This window comes from Falco cherrug, chromosome 11 (assembly GCF_023634085.1).
Source record: "Falco cherrug isolate bFalChe1 chromosome 11, bFalChe1.pri, whole genome shotgun sequence".
Taxonomy (NCBI): Eukaryota; Metazoa; Chordata; class Aves; order Falconiformes; family Falconidae; genus Falco; species Falco cherrug.
In genome coordinates, this window is record NC_073707.1 from 11,782,334 (window position 1) to 11,794,357 (window position 12,024).

At 39.5% G+C, this 12,024-nt stretch overlaps 1 protein-coding gene across 1 annotated transcript in view; it reads left to right on the forward strand.

Annotated features, from left to right (window-relative positions):
- CLSTN2 (calsyntenin 2) overlaps positions 1 to 12,024 on the forward strand; it is a 389,948-nt gene that overhangs the window by 356,920 nt on the left and 21,004 nt on the right. The window lies entirely within an intron of this gene.

Here is a 12,024-nt window from a genome sequence, read left to right on the forward strand (position 1 = left end):
AATACCTATCAAAATCTTTAGAAACTGGAACTTTGGTTTAGCCAGTAGTTTACTGGGATGAACAGTTGACAGATACCAATTTGCTTTACATGAATTTTCTCTTTGTTTGATCTGTTGGGGTTTTTTTTCTTGTGTAGTTTTGGTGCATATTTTAAAATCAGAATTCCAGAGTTAACAAATGCAGATGCCGTTCTTGAATGGAGTAAAATCAGTTCTTTCCAGACATGAGCAAATTCCATAGGGACTGTGAATAATCCTTGAGTGTTGCCTTCTGAAAAATCAGCATTTCTTAGTGGCCATACTAAAGAAATTTTATTTTAATCCCTTATTTCATGTTTATTTTTAGGTTCTTCTGTGTAGGTTTACATAAGTATCTTGGTGCATTATTTGTATTATTTCTGCCCCTTCTTTCTTTCATACATTGTGTTTTATCACTCTCTAATAGCAACCTTGGGGGGGGGGGGGGGCGGGGTATGCACGCTCCTAAAAGTCTCAGTACTGGTGGGAATCCACTCCCCTCAGCCCTCACCTGAATCTCATGTTAATCATCGTGCAGATGCCAAGTTTTGAGAACCGTGGAGTAGTAGCTTTATCTATGGAACACGCACTCTGTAAGCAAGAGCTATGCCAGTTGTGCCACAGCGCTGCATCTGTGCATTTCATCTATCTCCAAGGCAGCTGAATACAATAAGAATAGTCTTGTTTCCTTTGCATCTTTGTCTCTTTAACTCAAATTGTTAAGAGAAAGAATTATATAAGTTTTCAATAAATTTAGACAACAGACTAAATTTAGTATTTAGGATGCTAAACAAATACAAAGTTGCAGTTGTCAACAGTTTTAGCTTTGCCTTGAATAATTTGATGGCTCAATGAATATCATACAGGGTAAGCTTCTTTTTTGGTGAAACATCTGATTTAAACTACTGAAATTTTACCTACTGCTGCTGTCAGTATTTGCCACAAGATTATGTTTTAGCTATTTTAATTGTGTGAGAATTGGAGCTCATCAAAAAAAGAAAGCAATTTTCCATCTCATGAAAATGTCAAGGTTTAGCTAAGATGCCGTGCTAAAGAGTCTGATAAACTATCACTTGTTAGGAATAAGATGAACTTCTAATGCTTATATGAAATAAGATTTCAAGATACTGCTTTTGGCAAAGCTTATCTTTTGATAGCTTTGTTTTGATCATGTCGTACTATTTTAAATGAATGGTATGGAAAGTCACTTTGTTAATAAGATTCAGCACTCCAATCTGTTGAACTGTAATTATTAAACATATAAACCCAATCTATTCCATTCAAAATGTTAATTTTCAAAATTCCTATATTTCAAGAAAAAGTGGACTTATCAAACAAACAATTGGACTATAAATAGTTTCAGTAAAGCTGCTAACTGGGTCTACTTAGGGTAATACATTTTGGCCAGTAAGAATAGTCTAAACCTTTCATTTTCAAAACATTAGAAAACTGCTTTACAACCATGAATGATTTATTTTGTGAAAAATATGCAGTGATTTTGGTGTCGTAAGCCATTCAGGAGAGTCCTTGTTAAGAGAACTTGAGGAGTTTATAGCTCTGGTTTGCTTAGACTATTTCCTCCCCTTTTTATCAAAACACTGGCAGAATAGGAACACAAATTCTAACCTCTTCCTTCAGACAGGACAAGACTTTTTTTTCTGTCTTTACTAAACCATTTTATAGTTCTGAGTCCACAGTATCCATTTATCAAAGTCAAGTTATTTGAAAAACAATCTCAACTCAGACAACTAAATGAACCAGAAGAAATAACATTCCTTTTTCTTACCACAGCAATTTGGATTTCCTCAGCAGAAAGTAAGTAATCATGACTGTGGGGCAGCTTAAAAACTGATGGGGAGCAGGAAGAGTGTATTTAGAGGGCAAAGCAAAAAATCGAGAACAAGAATAATTGTAAAGTACTCTGTTAGCACTTAATAGGAAAATCTGCTACTGCTCTAAAGGATTTACCCTTTCATATATGACAATTTTCAGTCTGATCTGGAAAGTGGGAATCGTTCTGCTGTTTCTCGAGGAATCTGAGAATCCTCCAGGTTATGAGACAAGTGACTCTTGCAGCTCTGGTCTTTTCGTCACTTACACTGGTACTTAGGTTAGGTAACAAATATTATGCTTGCAGCTCCTTGTCTTTCTCAGAGGTATGTCATGAAAGAGTCTCGGGCACAGAAAGAGGATTCTTTTCTTTGAAATTAATATTTTCTGTTATTAATATTTCAATTCCAGAGTAACTCTTTCCTGACTTTTATAGCCTTCTTTATAGCACCCATTATGAAAAGTTAGGTTAGTTTTTATTTCTACCTTCAGCTGCTCAAGTGAAATATAAAAGCAGTTTAAGTTTGGTGCTGTTCTCCTGAATCTAACATGAAAACAAACCAAATGTGTAATCTCTCAGGTTTACACAATAAATTTAAACTTTAGCTTATGATATGCTTGCTGTCCCATTTGCATCAAACCAGTTACTTTTTTTTAAATGACATCAGCATTCCAGTTGTGATGGGCAAGTCTCTCCTACATCTTTACCTTTTCCTTGGCAGTGTAAAAAGCATGCCTAATTTGTTTGTTTTATGCAATATTTCTTTAAATAATGTGAGTGAAGTGCTAGGACCCCTAAAAGGAGGAAAAAATAGCCTTTTCCTTAAGAGCAGTGTCTTGTCTAGGGGGCAAGAAGGTGCTGGAGGCAGAAGTTAGGGTCCCCATTTGTAGATGGCAGCCTGGAGACAAGCAGAGTGCAGATGGCTGAAAGCACAGAGCCAGGCTTTAAGGGTGGTGGGAGCGAAGGTTCCTAGGGTCTGTCAGGCACTGGGTGAAGTTTACTGCAACCCAGGATGTGACTCCGTTACCTAAACCCAAGCCTGGGGGAGTTTCCAGCTTTAATGACACATCGGGCATGAGGAAAGTTGTATTAAAAAACCTCCTTTTTATGTTTTGTTCTGGCATAATCAATATTTATTTTCTCTCCTTAAAATTATGTATTCTGCATGTTACTCTCCTATAATCTTCCTTTTTTAATTTAAAAATCTTGCTTGTTTCTTCAGGGAGCTCATTGATTTAGTGTCCTATCACAATGGTTAGCATATAGTTAAATGTATTTTAATTTGTATAGTTCATGCTTAACACTGCTATACTTGGAGGGGTGGGGGTAGTTTATTTGAGGGTGGAAGATAAAGAATTGTCTTTAGATTAAACTGTTTGTGTTGACTCAGTTACATGTGACCCCAGAGCAGTGACAGCTGGAGAGGGGAGCTTCCTAATCTGTTGCAGCCTATCTCTAGCAAAGTGCCAGGCTTAGGGCATGGCAAAGCCTAACTCACTTTTTAGCTATGATTCAGTGATGCTAGGCCTGCCAAAAGGTGATACCGACTGCAGAACTAGGCGAGCTGGACTCCTAGTGAACTGAGGGTGGGAATGAACAGTTCAGGGTACTGGTACAGCTGTTCCTGAAATAAGACCTCTATGTACCCTGGTTAAAGTTTGACAGCTTTCTCTGCAGGTACAGAGGGGTTAAGGATATAACTTAATTTTATCTTCTTTAAAAGGTTTTTTTTTTTGTTCACATCAGTGGTCTCACAGATGATTGTCAAGGGTGGGATCTTGATGTAGTTGTGGCTATTTAGGTCAAAAGCTCTTCTGTCTCTAATGGTGAAAGAAGTTTTGACAAAAAAAATTACTCTTTCTCAAGGGTGTCTAAAGGAAACAAATTACTTGCTTGTATGTGTACTTCCCAGCACAAAAGAGACCCCAAAGAAAACATGTGGGAGGTGTCACCCTGGCACTGTCTGTTAACCCCTGCCTCCCTGAATGGGTGTTAGAAGCAGGCACGGTCCATTGGGACAGCAGAGAGCTTCTGAAGGCTCAACTCCGGCTCTCATTTCAATCTCTTCTCTAGCAATAAGAATACTCTAACTTTGCCCTTCCCGCTCAAGATTCTCAAGAGCATTCCAGACAATAAAGAGGTAACACAGTTCCGCAGCAAGGAAGCAGAATTAACCTTACTCTCTGAGGGTAAAGTGCAGTATCGAGAGTAGGTGATTTTTCCTCTGGTCACTTAAAAAAAAATACATCACAGCAAGAATAGAATCAAACTTCCTGATGAAGAACAAAATTGTTCTTATTCTGCCTTTTAGCTTTTGCAGTCCTGTTCATTCTCCTAAGCAATACAAACAAATTAAGGTTACCTTATCCTGGAGCTGCACTTTCTGGGAGCTTACCTTCGTAAGCACTCCTCTGAGTTCATTATTTTTGATTCAGTTTATCCGAGGACATAGCAAATAGACCCTTTTACAGAGTGAGAAATCTCTTCCATTAAACCAAGGTTTATAGGTTCCCACTCTCATCCCTTTATTGCTGAATATTCCGTGGTGAGGGGAGCTACAAAATTTGGTAGCCTAATCATTGTTTGTACCACAGACTGCAAACAGATTTCCTCCAAGTTTGTCTGAAAAGATAAGGTCTTTAGTTCATACTCTTTCCCTCCTAAAATGGCTTCTTTATGTATCATTCCTAAAATCCTGTCAGGAAAGTAGTGACACAAGTTAATGACTTGTCACAAGGTTATATTGTATCTTACCATGACTGTAAGTCATTATTTCTAATGATGCCACCCATTCTGGAGTGCTGGAGCTTCACAGTGTAATTACGCTGGCCTCATTGTACAGAGGAAGGTCTTCAGGAGAAGCCTGTCAAGAGGCAAACTTCTTTGTCATGAATATAGCAGAAGGCTATTGTAGTTCCTGTTTTCTAAGGAATTTCTGATTTCTATTTTTCTTTTGTATTCTGTCATTTTCCTCTTTCCTTAACCTAGGCTGGGGACCAATTTTTTTTTGTAGAGTACCTCTGTGAAATAACCTTATTGACCTTACATGTCAGCACTCTGGTGGCATATCAATCACAAATTACAGTCAGAGAACCAACTTAGTAGTCAAGGCAAGAAGAACAGTAAGAGTTAAAAGTTGGAGAGGGATCAGATCACTGAGAGACAAATACACTGTGGGCAGTGGTAGTAGTGCCAGGCTGTATCACTCAAGCTTGGACTTCCCCCAGAAATAAAGATATTCAACAGCTAAAGATTAACCCCTGCTGTACGTTCTAACATCAGTGGATCGTGCCTTGGTGGCTGACGTAGCTTGCACCACCCTGAGGCCTCAGTGGAGTGACAGAACCAAACAAATAAATGCAAGACTACCTGGGTAGATTTCAATATGTTGTGATGCTGAATATCTCTATACTAATGCTTCTCTTAGTGCAGCAGTGTTCTCTGTCTCTTGCCCTTCTTATCAAAAACAAGATGGAGCAGATTTCAATGCACTTCACAGATCTTTCCTGGGATTTTCATGGAAGGTTAGTTTAGGAGGGAGGGCGTTTTCTTGGAGAGCTGCATTTGCATTCAGATCCGTCACTAATTCAGCATAGGTACATGTCCCTTCTTTAATTGAATTCCTGCACTGGGGACTATGCACCAGCACAAATGTTATTTGGAGAATAGGAATATAGTTTTTTTGGGCAACATTAACATCACTTGGACTGCAATTTACTCTAAGATATAGAAGATTGTAACATTTTTCTGTGATTGTCATAATTTCCCACAGTTCCCCTAGTAATAACAAAAATGTATGGGTTTAATTGTGAGAGATTATATAGAGCGTTTTTCTTATTTTGAGAAAAATTATGTAGTGTAAGTTATATCATGCTTTTGATCTATGGATCTATTGCACAGAGATAGATTAGTATACGTAGCCCTTACTGTTCTGTGTATTTGTCTTATTTAAAATAATGCTTTAAAGCCTAAAGTTGTCTGTCTGAGGTCACCAGGTTATGGTATCGACCAAGAGCAGGGGCAAACTTACATAGTGCCATGTTTGATGAGTGATTTTCTGAGTAATTTTTGTCTGAAAAAAAAATACTACATTTTTTTTGTGCTGAGAAGGTCTGGGAGTATAAAAGCTGGAGCCACTAATTGGGACTACTCCTGAAATGTATGTTAGGCTGTTTAACAGCCAATCTGCTTGTCAGGGTATTAAACTTAGCTCCCTAAACTGCCATAATAAAAAGATCAGATAAACTTAGGGGCTTGGACCTGAGGACTTCAGAGCCGGAATGTCTTGCAGCTGCTTCCAGATTCACTTCAATCTTTATGTTGGGACCCTGAATAATCGATCACTCCTTAATTATCTGGCTCAGTATAACCAGAGTCTATAATGTCTCAAAAGAATCACATCTCAGTTGGAAATTCTCTTGATTAATCATTTTCAGTGAAAAGCTCGTTCTGCTTAGACTGCCCTGATAATTACTGGCTCGTTATTAGGGTACAGCAAAAGGTCTAAAAGAAGATCTGTGAACTCAATAAAGTCACTTGTTTTGACAAAAAGGCATGATTGTTCTCTGAAGATTGGTAAGCAGCACTTTACATCTCTGAATTCAAAACAATACAAATGTAAAATTCAGTGGTAATCAAATTCTGCCATATTTTATATCAACCCAACATGAAATTAAAAAAAAAAAAAAAAAAAGCCATGAACCAAAACCAAACTCAAAATGGTGTCGTGGAAATAGGCTCTGCTTCATTAATGGATACGCCTTAACCCTATGAATTCTGAAGCCTGAGAATCTTCAGTTTCCTCTGGACCCTACAACACTATATCTAACAGAACCTCCTCATGGCTGGGATCAGGTGGTGTTTGCTAGATGACAGTCCTTAACCCCCCTAAATTACCATTCATCTGAGAGATTCTAGCTGTTTACAGGAGGTGATGTGTGTACTAGAAGCATTTGTTGTCCATGTGTACAGGGGAGTCACCCTGACTGATCTGCCCACAAATAGGACAGGCATCTGCCACATGCTCATCTAAAATTCAGTAGGTTAATTCTACATTTGACCTGTTGTGTTTGAGATTTCAGGCACCAGCGGTAACTGTGCGTGTGACTATTTAGGAATATGCCAAACACTGGTATAGTAAGGTCTTGCTTTCTTTGGCAGCTTGATCGCTCCCTCCAAGGCGAGGGCTGCTGTGGGGTGCAGCGTACTGTCTCCTCGTGTGTGGGCCCTCCACTGACTTGTGCTCCCTGCTCCAGGGTGCTGTGGTGCTGGGCTTGGTGTGGTCACCAGCTGCGAAGAGTGCAGGAGGAAGGTGACTCTCAGCAGTCAGAGGCTTCCTGCTTAGGCGAGGGAACACCCTGACCCTGGCTAGGAGGTGCCCCTGCCTAGCCCTACCCCTCAGCTGCAACTCAGATCATTGGACATTAGGAGACCCTGATAATTCTAGTTATCTAGATTATTCCACTAGCAGCATGCGCTTTATTTTTGCAGCCTGTTCAAAGCCCTGTGCCTATTTTATATCTCAGCTGCCTCTTTCTCAGAACTGTGTCTGCTAAATCTCAGATCCCCTATCTCAGAACCCAAGTATCTGCTAAAATAGTTTTACCTGGTGGGAAGCCCAGCAGGCCAGACCCAGACCCTTCCTCTGTACGTTTCGGTGTCAGTGCGTGCGCTGCACTTGTTCATCTGCGCTAGCATTTGTGCTTAGCAGAAAAAAGAAAGTAACTCAGACTTTATCAAGGTGACCGTGGGTAAAGTTCTGGTGGGAGGGACCCCACCTCCCCTAGTGCCCAGGCTGCCCCACTTGCTCTGCATTGATAGAGTTCCAGGCAGAAGAAGTCAGAACTGGCATAGAAGAATCCCAGTCTAGAAAATCGTTATTATTTTAGCAGGTGAAAACTGTGGTGCATAGTACTTTGAAAATGACTAAGAAGTGAACAGCATTATAGTGAATAATTATGTATACCAACAGTTCCTCTGGATGCCTCCCGCAGTCTGTTGACACCATCTTCCCGTTATGAGGATAGGATTAACGCCAAAAAAGCAACATCCATCCTCCTGTATCTGCCAGACTTTGAGTGTGGATGCGCATGCTGGGTTGAGCGGAAAAGGCAACACACAATTTTATCATCAAGGTGTGAATAACATTGTGGCCTGTGTTGCCTCACAACTGTGATGGTGACCACAACATTTACATTTAAGGAAGGGAAAGAAAACAGTAACTTCAAAAATTTGCCATGCAAGGGTCTGTAATGAAAGTAAGTAACGTTGTTCTCTAGTGTTGTTTCCATCTTTTTTGTGTTACAGACTCAACCTAATTCCCTGACAGTAGGGAAGGTTCTGTTTTCTTTTGATGGTCACATCATTCAGCGAAGTCTTAACTAACTGACTATCTCCCAAGAGTTGGCACTCACAGTGTATTAATCCACAGTAATCAGTAAAGGTAGAGCTGAGTTACACAACACGTAACACAGCTGAGAAGTAAGTTTTCATGTTCTCTTTGGTCTTGATGCTACAACATTGTGGAGTTGAGCTGTATCGCACTTGTAAGAAAGGGCAAAAAGACCCTGACAGCAAAAAATCTCATGAAACTTGCGGAAGCAATCTAGGTTAGCTGGGTGGCCTGACCTCTGGATAGAAACTGGCCGATGCTGTGTTACAGAACACTTTCTCCCTGCACCATGACATTGGAAAGTAGAAGAAATTTTATGACACTTGGATTACCTCAAGATCATCACCGGTGAAGCTCCACTTTGTTCTCTGAATTGTTGATCCAGAGGCTTATGTAATTGATTTAGGTCTTCTTCTTTATCTTAACAATATTGTTGCTTAGGCTCGGTTTGGCAGAACCAAAAGTTAAGTTCAAATTGTTTTAAAGGAGAAAGAGCTGTTGGGAGTACTTACGCATTTTCCTCAGTTGTTTCCTAGCCTGTGGTAATTTCGGTGGTGAGTCACATTCAGACAGTGGAGCTAAGCATTCCTCCTGCCCAGTGAAGCCAGTGGCTCTGAGCTGCCTATAGCTGCGTGTGGCGCTCACAGGCATGGTATGTATCATGCTCGGGGTCAAAGGATCTCTATTTGAAAAGATCTGTATTTAGAAGAATTTGGATAATATTCTGTAAAAAAAAGTTACTATCAGCATTAGTTGTAATTGCACACTGTGCCTTAACATGATCCAGAAATACCATTTCTGGATTACATATATTTATACTCATCTCATTTTGGGAGCTAAGAATTTTAGAGTGACGAGGACTTGGAGATTAGCCATCCTTGGCTATATTTGCACCCACTGAGAAGCTGAGGTCAAATACTTTAAGAATATTAGATTGCAGAAGCAAAAGGAGAGACAGCATTCAAACATACTAATATAGTAGAACGAAGCATGAACAAAATATTGATGCAGGCAGGAGTAAAACAGCCAATTGCTGAGGATTCTCAATTTATTCTGACAATATTTTCTTCTTACATTTTTGAGGATTTATTCCCAGTAATCCTTTTTATCGAAAGTTAGAATACAGGATTGTAGCAGATTGGCTTTAGGCGATTCCTTCCATTTTAGTGAAAGTTTTGGTTTTCGCTTCCCAATTTTATTGCATTGGATTTTTTCCATTTGCAATCTAATAATTACTGGCAATTGAAACACACCAGCAAGCTAACATACCCCACTGAGCTGAGAAGATTCCGAAATGCTGAGGTATAAGAATATCAAAATGTCAACATGCTGCAAACGCAAGCTGTGATAAGAGTCAGATATAATGACTTCTGCTCACCTTTGAGGATAAAATTGGCAGGTATATAATTTTGTCTTTAACTCTGGTAAAAGGTGCTTATGGAAGGCTTATTTAGCAGTCCTTTTTCTAATGAAGGGCGAGCTAGTATTCTCTCTTTAAGTTCTCATGTTTTTCCACGTGGAAAAAGCTAGTATTCTCACTGCCCTGGATTACCAAGCATGTCCTATGTAAAACACTTATAATATTGAGAGTAACTCTAGGTTATGGTGAGTGCTTCAGATAATAGCAGGAGTTCCAGGAAAAGCAACAGGAATTATTATAGTCTGCAGTGTTAGTTAAAAGATGTAAAGAAAAGGCCTTGTTCAGCCTGGCGAAGGAAAAGGGAAGACATAGCCATATTTTGACAGCTCATATTCACCGTTAGAAATAAACTTCCAACTCTGAGGATCAGCGGTCATTAGAGTGTATTCCTTGGGGAGCTTCTGTCTTCAGAAGAGTTTAGGACAGCTCAGGCAGTTCTCAAGAATGGATGAAGTACGGCGGTTCTTGCCTTGGGGGTAGGGGACAGACTGTATCATCCCTCAATGCCCCTTCAGACTCTGCTATCAGTTGTTCTAGTGCAGTTGGCCCAAACCCGGATCACCCTGCCGTAACCATGGGCATAGCTTTGCAGATTCTCTCTACTGACATAATACGAGACTAGCTAGCCCCAGCTATTTTTCACTCACGTTTTGTAGAAATACTTGCTTTTTTTACATAGCAGTTGATAGCTTCTCCAGAACAAAGATTACATCACCTCATTTACAGTCCGAATTGATCTATACATCTGCAGAAAACCCAACCTTAGTCCTGTGAACAAGTAGATAAGCCTGTTCTTCATTACTGCTTTTATAGTGCCTGTATTTGCAGTTGTAAAAGCTTATTCCTGGAAACAGTCATATTCTCTTCCGTGCTTTTGTTAGTAGTTGGGTAGATGACTTACGAGACAGATGACTTTAAACAAGAATCATCCATCTCTACGGTGGTGGCAACTTCTTGTACACCAGCATTTTTTTGAAGTGGGGCTTGGGTACAGTGAATAGTCTGTATATTCAGTACGGTTTACGCGCAATTACTGTGTCATTGTAAATGACCTAGCAAAGTAACTGTGAGTGCTTTGTCAATGACACCAGAGAAGAACTAGTCCAAAGTGAAAGAACAACCAACACCAACAACAAAAAAATCCAAACCTGAAATTCCTGTTCATAGATATAAGCACTAGTCATGTTGCTTTGTAGCTTGCTTCAGTGAGTTTACCATGCTTGTTTGTCAGGCATAGCCACAGTGCTCGGTTTATTCTAGCTTCTTGTCTAGTCCTTTATACATTTTAATGACCTAGTTTCCCATTTAAATACATTAGCTTATCGGAGGCTGCTGCTTATTTTGCATCTCCTTAGAGCTCAAGATCTACTGGCAGATTTACTGTAGGTTTCTAAGTTTCAAAGCTCCAGGATTCGTGTTGGTGTTTGAGCCTTGGAACTTGGTGTCTTCAGAATTCTGTTAGGGCTATAAGAATTTGAAGCATCACAGCACAATTTATTTCTATTATTCTTCTGTAAGTTCTTATCTGGTTTTCTCTCTTTGTCTCCTTTATTTTGGGACAGGTATGGTTTACATTTTATTAATTTGGCTTACCTTTTTCTGTCCAGATATATTGCTGCTGTATTAGTAGCAACAAGCACTTTCAAAGACAATGTAAACAGATAAATATAACATCATTTTTTTTCTGAAAAGTCAATCTCTCCGTAATGCACTATTTATTTACCAATTAATTGTCTTGGTAAGTATCAGAAAGGCCAAAATTACAACATAAACTAATCCTGCACCTTAGCAGTTGCATATGTGAAATTCTCTATGAAGCCTCACAATAATTCTACCCAGAGGAAATTTACTGTAGAATGGACAAAAGAATGAAAGAGTGGAAAAGAATAATCTCTCTTTGGGGTGAAAAGAGAGGCAGTTTGTGCTGCCATCTTAACAAAAAAGAACAAAACCTGTCTACTATGAAGAAACAGCCTGCTTAGACAGGCTTTTCTCTCAGTACACCAGTGTTATTTTCTTCACTATAAAAAATAACTTGAGTCTTCTTCATAGTGCTCATACTGCACAGACTAGAAGTGATGTTTTTCAGGCTTTTAGGTAGCAACAGCAGCCTAAAGAAAATTTACCACTTCATCCCTATCCTAACCCCAGTTCTCACACACATCTTCAAGTTAAAGTTCAAGCTTGAGCTAGCCTGTCTGGCAGAAATAGGTTCTTTGACACTAAGGCTGCAAACACAGTAGAGATGAGTCATCTACCAATTACAACAGCTTATCAACTGCTAATCCAATTAGTCTGCTTGGCCTCACTGTTGCCTGGCTCTCCTAAATTCTCTCAGGCTCAAGGTAGGCAGTAATTCACATG